Here is a 12,500-nt window from a genome sequence, read left to right as displayed (position 1 = left end):
TTAAAAAAAAGCAGGAGGACAGTTTTCAGAGCAAAACATTGTTTGTAAAATTGAGAAGTATTACGCAATTATCAGCTACACAGCTCAACACTGTACCTACATCTTTTAAGATCAGCTGTCATCATTTCATCTGTGTTTTCTTCAGTCGGTCACTTTGGTTTGTTTGCCTTCATGTCATTGTCTTAAGTAAGGGGAATCTGTGCAATCTGGCATTTGTGTGTGTGTGTGTGTGTGTGTGTGTGTGTGTGTGTGTGTGTGTGTGTGTGTGTGGTGGTGGTGGTGGTGGGGTTGACATCATGTAAGGGTGACACCTGTCATGTGTGACCGTGGGTCGGCCAGGTGACAACAGTGAAGGCTGATTTACTAAAAGGACAGGAGCATCAGAGTAGAACCTGACCACACATCCTTCACTCTGTCAGACAGATAAAACCCCCTCTCTCCATCTAAGAGCGAGAGAGAGAGAGAGAGAGAGAGAGAGAGAGAGAGAGAGAGAGAGAGAGAGTGGCCCTGGTATGTCGATTTTTAGGACAAGGCTTAGCTGTCTTGGTCTTTCTTTATCTCATGTCAGCATGTCCTTCTTTCCTTGTCATCATCTCACTTCAGCTTCAGTTTTCTTTAGCCCTTCTTCCACTGCAGGTACTGGCTCAGCTCAACTCTACTAATTTTTTTAAATTTCTATTGCTAAAAGTTTTTGATAGTACCTGGTACTATTTCTGGTATTCCTCCTGTTGAGGTTCCAAGCAAGATGAGCCAGTAGGAAAAGGTGATGTGGAAACTCTGCCGACCCCTGATTATCATAGAGAATTGTCAAAAGCCAGTAAGCACCTGGTACCAGCGGACAGAGTCAAGTAGATTAGAGGTACTGACAGCGTAAATGGGCCTTTTGAGTGGGTGTTTATTCACATAGGAATTGGAGTGTTTAGTAAGTCAAGTTTTCACTGCTGGAACTTTACTCAAGGACGAGGAATCTGTTGAGGAACTATAACTGCGTTTCCACTGCAGAAAGCAAGGCCTAAATTATGTTTTGGGGAGAGTAATTTTCCCCCAAAAAGTTCCAATTTGGAGTTAACACTTTCCAAAATTGTGGTAGTTTAGGGGGTGGGGCTTATAGTTCTGAACATTTCTGACTGGTCAAGTACTCACAACTGCTACTTTTAAAATCTGCGGCCGCAAAGCAGTTTGTTTTTTGTTTGTTGTGCTTCGACATGTTTACATGGAAGTCGAGAAGAAATCACGCGACAACAACAAAATTCGACTAAATCAATGCCACTCTCCAGTCCAGTAGGTGGCGGTAATGCACCTATTAGCTGGTTTACCATTAAAACTCAGAAGGTGTGTCATGTAACTAATTTGCAAACAATGGGCTGAGGGAACTTTTTGTTCCTAGAAAATTAGTTCCTCGGACTAAAAGTTCAGAGGACTTTGGGTGGACCGCGGCGATAGATGCTCAGATGTGTATCTTCTTCATATGAATTTTAATTTCTTCCTTTCTTGATCCTCGAGCTCATCTGGAATGTAAGGCTGTGTGCATGTATGTGTTATCAATACGCCCTTGTGCTGTAACTATCGTAATCAATAGCCATATGATTATCCATGTAGGGAAGGTATAAATGATTTAAAACAAGGCGAGGGTGACGGATGTTTGCTTTTCACATTGAAGTTACTGTCAATAATTAATGCATGTGATTAATCTGTCAACAACTTCACACCTGAGAAAGGATGAGAAGGGCGTAGTGCTGGTAGAGCTGTGTGTGTGTGTGTGTGTGTGTGTGTGTGTGTGTGTGTGTGTGAGTGTGTGTGTGTGTGTATGTGTGTGTGTGTGTGTGTGTGTGTCCGGCCTTGACCCCTTTCATTCCCCGTAAGAGAATGCTGGGAGTTTATGACATTTGTAAATGTACGCTACGATGGCACTATCATTATATATATTATTTGAGGTTTTACATCTAAGTCATCCATCAATAACCACAAACATGGACATATGCTATACATACCAAGTTGATGACACAGTCAATAAACTGGAAATAAATTGCAAACAATGTCAGGTGTCAAACCTAAATACTTTCTTTCTTCTTTTTTTTTTTTTTTTTTTGAAGAGTGTTGAAGTCAAATGTCTCATGAGTTTCATCTTCCTGATAAGGTGCCATGCAAAGTTTCGTGGTACTCACCAAAAGTGTTGAGTCATGATTAGTCCTGACTATATGTTGAAAGCATTTCCTTTCCCATATATAATTTAAAAAGCTGGTTATTTTCTATATTTTAGATATTGCAAGGCTTTTAATCATGTCACTTGTGTGCTCATGCGTGTTAACGCAAACTGGGGTCACGTGAATTTGATAGCGGGTTATCAAAGTTGACGCCAGTTCAAGATCTGCAGGTAGTCTCTGAGACCTTTTGGATTTTCTTTTGTGGAGAATGGCGACAAAGCAAATGTCAACAGCTGTAACCTGTAACTCTGGTGTGTAACAAAAGATACATCTGAAGGGTTGAAGAGCTTTCAGCACATATTTTAAAACAACACTGTAAAGAACAGATGTGTTGTTCCTTTAAACAGTATTGTGTTTTGCAGTTGTTTTGTTGACTTTGGAACAATTAACGCCATCTGCATGTTTGTTTACAACAGCATCACTGAGTTATGTCACATTTAAATACATTATCAGTTTTTTTTTCTTTTTTTTTTTTTTCTGCAGATGCCTGTAGAGTCTTAACAGAGAATACAAATTTAACATTTATTAAATTGTGCAACTTAGCAATCTGGGTATTTTACAGTGGAACCGGCTATTTTGGTCACCTGTATTAGTAAAAAAACAAAAACAACAACAGGTGCTCACATTGCAGAGGTTTGCATCATTCGATAAGTGTCAGTTGACACCTGTAGTGCACACTCATGTCATACCAACAGAGTAAGTAATGATTCTACTGAGTACTGAATATGTTTTGATTCAGGAAGCCAGTGTGATAAAATGTGTACTTTTCTGATGCGATGACATGTGTCACTGCTGATGTGCTGATATGTGCCACTACACGTTGACACATAAAAGAAGCTGTTGTTTTGGTATCGGCACTGAAACTTCGGTATCGTACCGGCAGCAGTAGCAGAAACTGAAGCCAGCACCCAGAATCCTCATGTTTAAGTGCACACCTGTCTCCAGCTTCTTACTTTCTATAACTTACCAAAGTCAAAGAGTAAAATGGGAGAACGGTATAGCCATTCAAGGATCCTATGCCCCCCATGTTTCTATAGCCTCCTTACACACAGTCTCTCTCGCCTGTGTGTGTGTGTGTGTGTGTGTGTGTGTGTGTGTGTGTGTGTACATGGAGGAGAAGCCTATCTTGCCTGCTATCATTTCCTGAATGACCTCTGCTTTCAGCCTATGATGGATTGTATTGCGCTCATAGACATTAATTTTCCTGAACCAGGCAAAAAAAGCTTTACTCACAGGAAGAGCATGTTAGTACAAGGGTAATTCTATAAAACAACAGCTGAGATACAACAGAGTCGGGCATGATCAACAGCAAGCCTCGGAGACTTTACACACTTCCCTTCTTCATCTCCGCTTCACTCTCGCTCTCGCTTTGAGTCTCTGAGGTATTATCAAGTGTATTTGCTTGTCTCAGTAGTTAGTAGCAAGTATTTACATGCATTCTCCTGCGAGCGTGTGTCTGCAGTGCTCAGGTAAGTTGCAGCTGCTGTCTCTGTGGTGCTCTCTTCTCATTAAGACAGGTAATGAGCTCAGTCACATCCACCTTTGCAGGTCACCCCACGAGAGAGAGAAGAGAGAAGGAGAGAGTATTAGAAACAACAGAGGGAGTGGAGCAGGAAAGAGTTACTCCGTGTGTGCATGAGGGAGAAAAGGGATGTCTTAATTATGTCACCTGCTTGCTGTTCCACTCGACTGCAGCACCTTTGGGTTACTCCCTGTTTACACTGCTGCACTATCCTCTGTGCTCTGTGTGGAAGAGGGTGATGGGAACGCATGAGACGAGTTGAGATGAATCAGGATACTGTAGAAAAGGTACTAGGTGGGTGGAGGATGGTCAGAGACAGAATGAGGTTGTTGAAAGGAACACGAGAAAAGGGTTAAAAACAAGCAGGAGACTGGAAGGAGAGGGAAGTGTTAAAGAAGGAGGCAAAGGAGTGGAGGAGTGGGGAATAGAGGGAGTGTGTCTTCCCAGGAGTGAGCAGGCTGTCTTGTGGAGTAGTTCATCATTGTGTCCCCGGTGACTGTGTCTGTGGCCTGGCCCCGCTGTAGCTATAATAAGACATAAATAAGGAACAAGACTGCCTTATCTACTCTGTGGCCCCCATCTCTTTCTCTCCCCTTCCCTCTCCTCCTCTTTCTTCTCCTCACACACACTCGTGTGCTGCAGCAGATGTAGAGTTTTTGCTTTTAAGAAGTGTTTTCCCACCATGTTTACCATTGCCTCTATCTGATGATCGACGAGCATGCTGAACCTTGAGCAAACGCACACGCACGCGCACGCACGCTCGCACGCACGCACGCACGCACGCACACACGCACGCACACACACACACACACACACACACACACACACACACACACACAAAGTATCACAATCATCTAATGAGATAATATAACTTATTATATTGAAGGTATTAATGGCTCATTCTCCAGTGCTCCAGACTACACAGAACACAAAAAAAATGTTTGATGTGGTATTAAGTGGAAAAAAATTACTTTTAATTCAAGTACAGCACATATCAACATGCTGTGGACTCCCTGCTCTGAGTTTTTGCTAAGTTCTTTGTAATAATCACAATTTCCGTGATATTAAGGTTTTTGCCAATTACTCTAATCGCTACATTTTCTATCTTGTGTATTTAGTCAATTTTCTATAACATGCCAGATGTATAGAGAGCTGAAATGAAACTGGAACTTCCCAGTTCTGTTCAAGAGGTCGGAAAACTTCTAAATTGCTATTAGAGGTAGCCATACGATCCGTGAATCACTCCATATGTCTTTATAACGACAGCATTTGTTTCTAAAACAATGTATCATTGTTTGTTTTTATTAAATGTTTTGGGTTTTTAGTAACATTTAACAACATTATTCCCCACAAGTCAGAGGCAGTCGCAAGTCAAAAGTTGTAAGTCTCCTGCTCAACAAAAGAGCAGGGCCCAGCTGAGGAACTGTGGCTATTTTAGAAATTCTACGGTGTTAATACATTGTGATGGGAACTGTTTTGTATATTGAACTGAATTAATGTTCTATTTTTAAAAATCACAATAGTTTAATCTTTAATATATAAAAGTAAACCTCTGAAACAGGTTTAATTGTTTTAGAAAGATTGTTGAAAGAATAAATGAGAGATTGCTGTAGGTTACAGAAGGTAAACACATAACAAGCGGAAAAGAGGCTACCTGAGATGCGACGTCAGAACTCTTCTTTACATTAATAAATTATCCATTTTGTTTGTTTCCATCAAGAGAATACCACACACTACATATCCTTAAATAAGATTTCACTTTACCTCTCAGTGTTCGGATGTTTCTTATTCCCTACATACTATATATAGTCTCTATATTTTCCTGACCCAGTGTTGTCGTTTTCCTTTTGTGTGTGTGTGTGTGTGTGTGTGTGTGTGTGTGTGTGTGTGTGTGTGTGTGTGTGTGTGTGTGTGTGTGTGTGTGTGTGTGTGTCTATAAAGGTGCTAAATCAAGCCGAGTTATTAATGTGCGTGTTTATTAGTTGGATGTGCAGCTTCATTGGGGAGTTGGATCGCAGTTGATGTCTCACTTTTGTTTACACAACTTAACGCTGCTTGACTCTGTGTCAGGCATGCCCATATGTGTGTGCACGCATGAGTGTGTGTGTGTGTGAGTCGGGGAGCAGAGCGAGAGACTGAGGTCAGAGCCAGAAAGACAGTGAGAGAGAGAGAGAGAGAGAGCGAGAAAGAGAGAGAGAGAGAGAGAGAGAGACCCCAGGAGAACAGGGTTTTTGCAGGGGCTTTGGTTGTTCCTGCATCATTACCCCGACTGCAGACAAAGACAAAGCCTACTTATGTCCCTCTTTCCCCTCCCCATCCATACACTCACTCATACACACACATACAGTATGTGTCAACAGAGGCTGAGGGAGTCCTGCACAGGGGAGAAAAGAGGAAATACGAGAGAGGAGGCAAAGGAGGGGATGCAGAGAAAGGAGAATGGAGAATAGATTTATGAAATGAAGCATTCCAAACAGCACTATCTGCCTGCTTTGAGAAACACCTTTCATAAATCACCACACAGCGGCAGAAAATAGAGCATTTGGTGGAGTTCTTGTATGTGTGTGTGTGTTTGTGCATATGTGTGTGTTTGTGTGAGAGAGAAAGAGCAAAAGAGTGGGAGAATCTTTTATTCCCGTCACTGGTCTCAGTAAAAAGTGTAGAGGAAGGTAGTATTGCAAGTGATGCATATATGTGTCCATGCGTGTGTGTGTGTGCGTGCGTGTGTGTGTGTGTGTGTGTGTGTGTGTGTGTGTGTGCGCGTGTGTGTGCGCGCGCGCGCATGCACGCATATGCACGTCAATGTCAGCGTAAGCATGAACAGTCAGTGTGTGCGGTTGTGTTTGTTACCTACTGCCCTCCCACAGGGTATCTTTACAGAGAGCATGATATAAAAAGAGACAGATAGGGTTAGGGAACGAAAACCGAAAAAGAAAGGGGGAGAGGCAGAGCTGGGTACAGTAGCTCGGGGGGGTCTCTGTCTGGGTCAGAGACAGAAGAGTCAGAGAGAGAAAGAGAGAGAGAGGGAGAGAGAACGAAGGAGTAGAGAGGCAGAGAGAGAAAAGGGCGACCTGCAGAGAGGATAGTTTTTCCTCAGGTGAGTTGTTCTGTAAGTGAGCGCTGATCTGCCCCGATCCCTTCACTGAGAAGAACGCCACATCGGGTGCCCTGAGAATACAAACAGCACCTTACTAAATATACACACACATACATGAGTGCACACTCTGTGCAGCATCTTTCAGAGCTATTCAGATTCAACAGTGGAGCCAGTGAACTATTCACCTAGCTGTTGAACACATTGAGAGCTTATTAAGTGTCTTTGCCAACCATAGAAAGGCCAAGGATGTAATTTGCCATTCACACACTGGTTTCACAGTCTGTCTCTTTAACACATCTAGCGCTCATCTAGCATCCTTAAGTCCTCCGAATGAGACAATTAGCGCTCAGAGACAAGGCCAGTGCACTCAATGGACAAGGAATGGCAATGTGGGGAGAGACAGTTTAGCAGAGAAATACATTGTGACTGGGGAAGAAAGAAGAAGATAAAATGAAGGAGAGGCAGACAGACAGTCTGGAAATTGGTCTTTTTAGATTCAGTAACAAGCTAGAGGAGATACAGGAGGAGCAGAGAGGGAGAGAGAGAGAGAGAGACTTTTATGAGTCTGACAATGAAAGGCATTCAGATAGGAGTGATATGAAATAAGAGAAAGGTAGAGCATGTGTTCAGCAGCAGACTAAATTCATGAGCCTCTTTTACTGATTGCTTGTGAAAGGGTGGAGAGAAGGAGTCAGAGATTAGAAGGAGCAGTAGGAGAATCGTGATTCATGTATAAGATGCTCACGGGTGTCATGGAAACATCAGCAATGATTAGTTGTCCTTGACAGTTGACCTGTCCTTAAAATTAGTCCCCCATTGGAGTAATATATTTGAATGCAGTTTCAAAACACATGAACTCCTTTACTTGAGATAACTCTTCTAGTGTTAATATAAGGACTTTTGAATGGGATAACCCTGAACTGCAAAGCTCTCCAGTTCAAATTGGGTACCACCTGGATTTTGTTGCATGTCAATCCCCATCTCTCTCCCCTTGTTTATTGTTTTTTTCTGCCATTACTATAGGTCTGAAAAAAAAGGACCATACAAATTCTGAACAAAGGAGAACTTTTGATTTGTACTGAAAAAGAAAGAGTTCTCACATTTAATACATTTCATGTCACTTGTCAGAAAAAGAACACTTTATAACTCAGAAACACATGCCATTTAGTTCGTGTAACTATCTCCTCTATGCTTTTTTTGGTGTCTTCACCCTGTAACTGGTCAACAGGGCCTTGGACAGAGTGGCAATGTAGCATGCAACTGAATTAAAGGGGTTGGTATTTAATTGCGGCCCACAGATGGCCTCGTGCATCTTTGGATCATTTAAAGGGGCGGTGGGCTGAGTAATGTGTGCGTGACACGCCACTGTGTTTTATAAGAGAGGTGCTATTACACAGACTGCTCTATAAAGGGACACAGTCAGTGGGGGAGAGGTGTGGTTAAAGGCCCAGTTTGTAATTGCAGTGTGACACCCTCTGTTTAAAGTCTACTAATCCAAGGCTGGCTTTGTTTACATAAAGATTTATTGCTGAGCTAGAAAAATATAATACAAATATTTTTTCAATCTCAAATAGACCTCGGCAAGAACTTAAAAGTAGGATCCATGAACAGCAATCACAATTTTTAGATAAATGATGTTAATAAAGACGCAATTAAAGAAAATTATTTTCACTAACCGCACTGTATTGTATTTCACTGGCTTTGCATCTTCTATTATTAGTGTGGCATAAAAGGAAAGGAGTCTTGTAGAACGTAATAGATTGGGGAAGGTGATCAAATAGATAGAGTGAAAAAAAAGAACAAGAAATGAAAGAATAACATATGTACGGGCAGCATAAAAAGCAGACGGGGAGTTTCAAAATTAAATGTATAGGAAAAGAAGCAGGAGGACAAGATGAGGCTGGGGATGGAGGGTTATGGAGATGGTTAAGGAGAAATGAAGTGAGGGATATGTTAGGAAGTGTGTCTGGTGGAGCCCCAGCTGTTATCTCCCCGGGGGTTCAAACAGCTGTCAAGCACTGTAATAACACACATACACACACACACTTGCTTTGTTTTTCTATCCCCATATCTATACACGCCCTTTTATCCTCAGTTTTTCTTTTAACCCTATCTGGGGTTCAGCCTCCTCTGCACATGATCATTTCGTTCTGTCCACATTTCCTTCCTTCCTTCTCTACACCCTGTACTTTCTTAGAGCGATAGGAAAAGCGAGCAGGAATCTTGGTAAGGAAGGGTGAAGGAAAGAGAAAAGAGGCACGGGAAAGCAGGAAGTCTTTCATGTGACTGTATCCTCCGGTCTGCATAGTCCAGATTACATTCCCTCTCTTTGGCTAGACAGCTTTTCCAATTTCTCCGTGCTGAGGGAAGACAGGTTGAGAAGACGCTGGTTAACTGCATTAACTCATTTTGGCCTCCTCAATATGTCTGGTACCCTAATCCCTCTCTGTTGACATGGCAGGACGAGGGAGTGTGGCACTGGTTGATAGGGAGGTCCTCCTGCCGCTCTGGAAGACACTTGCCCTCCCATCCTCCTCTCATCATGCAACCCTCTTTTCTTTCTTCAGCATTAAACAGCTCCAACTCGCAAAATTCAAACAGACAAATTGGAAATGTGTTTTTAGCTGCAGCTTTGGCTTTTTACCTCAAGCACAACACAGTCAGACAAGGAGGGAAATTGGATTGGACTTGCAAAGGAGGCTAGTCACGATCAGACAGAGGAGTGAGTAGAGGGCAAGGTGGATGGAGAGGTTGTAGCTTGGACAGAGGCAGGTAGGTTGGATATGCATGTACGTGCACCACCATGGTGTTGGGGGATGGAGAGCATTGTTGTAGTGGTGGATGCAGGGGAGATCTAGAGGGATAGAGGGGGATCAGCAGAGGAAAAGGAGGAGGGGTAAGAGAAGAGTGATTATGGTGGGTCTGGGCTGCCAGGCCTGATAAATGACTAATCAGGAGAACAGGGCCTTAGGTCCCTCACAGGACCACTACTACCACAGGCTTATCACATGCACAGGCTGCAGAGACACACACACACACACGCACACACACACACACACACACACGCGCACACACACACACACACACACACACACACACACACACACACACACACACACACACACACACACACACACACACACACACACACACACACACTCCTGCCTCTTACAAACATGCTGCACACATGCAGCCTTACACACTTGGACACAAAAGGAGAGAGTAAGAGAAAAGAGAGGGATGGCTTGAATCTATAGCTGCCTCTCCTGGAGCCGCACTCTGTTTGGAGAGCTGTTATAGATCCACCTCTGCCTCCTCCTCTCACCTGTCTCACCTCTCTGACTCCTTGCTCCAGGCCTAATAGTCTGCCAAGACTGGGACAAAGAGCGGGTCACACAACTGACAAACTGTGGTTCTGTTACATGATAATACATCCACTGTTTTAAAATGACGGCTCACGAGAGTTCATTCCGATTACGAGGAGTCATCTATAATGTATAATATAAATATCTATACTGTAAAGTTTTGTATTTTTGAGAGGTTTTTTTGGTTATTTTTCTGTTAACCTGCTACAGAGAACAGCTCAGGATACGTTTTTGAAAAAAAACAAAAAAAACAGTTGCGAGTTAAATCCAATCTGGCTGCATTCCAAGGTAATGATCAGGAAGGGATGGTGGAAAGGCAGGAGAGAGAATTATTGAGAGGGGGGAGTAAGGAGGAAACAGTGGCGATGGCGGTATATGGATGTCTTTGTGTGTCACGCTCCATTGACTCAGCCTCCATACCTCAGCAGCCATGTGATCCCAGTGTGATGCTGCTAATAGTGACACCAGCGGGGTCGAGAGCAAGTGTGAGGGTGAGACAATGGGGAGGGGTGTGTGGGGGCGGTGTAGGACAAACGGCGAGAGGTAGAGAGGGAGAACAGGAAGAAGGAGCAGTAGAGCAGGAGGAGAGAGGAGACGGGAGAGCTGGAGGAATAAAAGAACAGCAGGAGCAGAAATGTAGAAGGAGAGACGGATGAGACTCCGGTCTCTGTGGGAATTGTATGCAAGGACGGCCAAGTTGGTTTCTCCATCCCCTTGTACCTTTATGTCCCCCCGTGTCCCTTTATGTCCAGCCTTGTCCCTGGATGCAAAGTCACTCACGCAGCCAGATCACCTCTGTAGCTTATATACCTGAATGAGCAAACTGTGTTTTTACTCCTGTGGCTGGTGATATGGCTTTGTGTGTATGTGTATTTGTGCTGAAAGTTAGACATTAACCTACACAAAGGTTTGTCTGCCTCCCTTTGGGGCTGAAGGGCATATACATCAGTTCTTATATGCATTCATTTGTTTTATCCTGTGCCTTTTGTGTGTGTTTTCAAGGTGCCTTCTTTTTTTCAAACGAATCAATCTTGATATTTTACTAATTATTAAGCTTGACTTTAATTTGATTATTTTTGTACATCTGAATCCGAAGTACACTTGCCGTAACACGTTGTTTTTTTTGGGGTTTTTTTGGCCTTTACGTTTTATAATAAATCTTGGTATTTGTGTACTGTTCATACAGCACACATTTTCCTCACTTTGCGCTCAGCGGTGGATAAAGATGAAATCCTACTAGTCTAATTTGAATTTCACACCCAATATGTATCTGCGGCATTCCTGGGGCAGCAGTTCTAACAGGGGAAGTGGTGCTTAAGCCTTCCCTGCTCTCTGACTGTCACTCCTCGCTAACTTCGAGTCGCATTGAAGCCTTGTGGTGCCTACTTCCCTCTGACTCTCTGTCTCCACCAGTCACAACCAGCAGCTCCGTGATGCCCTGTGATGTGGTTTCTGCAGATGCTGGTGTCTGCGGCGATAAGGCCTCACAGTTGAGCAATCTGATTGGATTAGCAGGCTCTTTGAACAAGCCCTGACTGGCTGTTTGCCGGGGGGATGCAAATGAGCTCCTTAAGAGGAAGGCAGGGACTTGACCCTTATTGGGCCTGGCAGTATGGACGGTGGCACGGAGGGAGGAAGGAGGGGTTGGAATGTAGCATCTGAAAACTGCATTGGGGGAAGTGAGGAGGTGAAAGTGTATCACTGGCAAAGTGTCTTCATGGTGCCACTGTCCTGCCTGGCAGGTCGGCCTTCTGGCTCGCTGGCTTTGCTTATTTGTGTCTATGTGTCAGAGCCACTCACTGCTGTTTCTCACCCTTTCTGACAGCCACTTAACCTCAAGGCCTGCAAGTATCTACAGTTACAAATCTTCACCCAACAGACTAAAGCTCAACATAGTGAACACCAGCATTGTAGCCAAGACCTGACCAGTTGGGACCAAGACAAAACAGACCCAAAACGACTCTGCTATAAATCAACTATGCAATCATATGAAGTGTTGGGTAATGAGCACACGGACTGTGTAGGGTCTCCAAGCAACCCTATGACGGTGCACCAGCGCTATTTGCAAAAGGGCTGCATGATCACCATTAGCCAGTCACATCACTGGTCTCATTGCTCTGAAACATCTGTACCTGTCACTGTGAGTCATGATGACAGCAGCTCAACAAATGGAATTTGTCAGCCGGAAGTGGCATTTTAAGCATCATCGCATCATTGCTGCACATTTGATTTATTTTTAGTTTGCTGTGGTTAATAAAATCACCAAAGTGGCAGCAGATTGATGTGTCAGAAACAGAAGTGTTTTGAGACAT

The 12,500-nt window shown here is 43.5% G+C and overlaps 1 protein-coding gene across 1 annotated transcript in view; it reads left to right on the top strand.

The window, feature by feature from the left end:
* The window catches only part of wwox (WW domain containing oxidoreductase), a 133,055-nt gene that overhangs the window by 97,255 nt on the left and 23,300 nt on the right, over positions 1–12,500 (top strand). The gene's annotated exons all lie outside the window — the stretch shown is intronic.

Source organism: Embiotoca jacksoni, unplaced genomic scaffold (genome assembly GCF_022577435.1).
Source record: "Embiotoca jacksoni isolate LCO1_2020_lvr unplaced genomic scaffold, fEmbJac1.0.p SCAF_3, whole genome shotgun sequence".
Lineage (NCBI taxonomy): Eukaryota > Metazoa > Chordata > Actinopteri > Embiotocidae > Embiotoca > Embiotoca jacksoni.
The sequence above is the reverse complement of the archived record's forward strand: the minus strand, read 5'-3'. Positions and strand labels throughout refer to the sequence as shown.